Below are 926 nucleotides of genomic sequence, written 5' to 3'. Positions count from 1 at the left end.
GAGTGTTGGTCTTATTAAATCGTCTCGTAATTACAACTTAACATTTTAAATTTGTAAAATGGAAATTCCTATAAGGACAATAAGGTCCTTAAAGGTATATTTTCCTCATTCGCATCAAATTATTAGGTATTATCAAATATCATTTACTTGTACAAGTATTCGTAACTGAATGAAATCCAATTTATATCATTTGAATCGCCATCTGATGTTACTTTCGTATGTGTATGATGATAGGAAAATCTTAGACTTCGATAAATGCTCACACTGTCCATAACAGATATGTATTTATTCATTATTGATTTAAATTTATTGCTGGACATAAAGTAATTCAAAGCTTTCATGTTATGCTAAATTTTGTTTAATAACTATTAGAATTTTATATTATTAGTGGGTAGCTGACCTTGAAAGTAACAGGTTTTTATAGGGCTTAGTAAGGTAAATACGTACACGTATATCCAAACTTTCTGGGCAGTGGCTATTATTTGTCTTATGAGTTAAACTTACTCTAACCGAATAAAGATAAGGCTTATCTTACTGTAAGTGATACTAGCCTCACATACACAATACTTCAAACATGGTGGTTCATGCAACATTTAGGCTAAATAATGAAGTATTTATTTCTTGCTATCTTGCAACATCAGATACTTTAGCCGATTATATCCATATGTTTTTAGCTCTTCATCTTCTCGTCAATTCACTAGGTACGAAATTTTAGAAAGTTGATAAATTTGATAAATCAATAGTGTAAGTATAAATGCAGTTAACGCTGGTAGAGCCACACGCATTAAACGGGTATAACAATTGCTGATCCGTTTCATTTAAAAAGATTGTCTCTGTCAAACAAGTTGCACAGACCTCAGCCTTGTAATTGATCATAATACAGTGTTATATTCTAGATATTACGCGATGCACATAAATAAGAAAAT

The sequence above is a fragment of the Trichoplax adhaerens genome, genomic scaffold, assembly GCF_000150275.1.
Source record: "Trichoplax adhaerens TRIADscaffold_9 genomic scaffold, whole genome shotgun sequence".
Classification (NCBI taxonomy): Eukaryota; Metazoa; Placozoa; class Uniplacotomia; order Trichoplacea; family Trichoplacidae; genus Trichoplax; species Trichoplax adhaerens.
The sequence above is the reverse complement of the archived record's forward strand: the minus strand, read 5'-3'. Positions refer to the sequence as shown.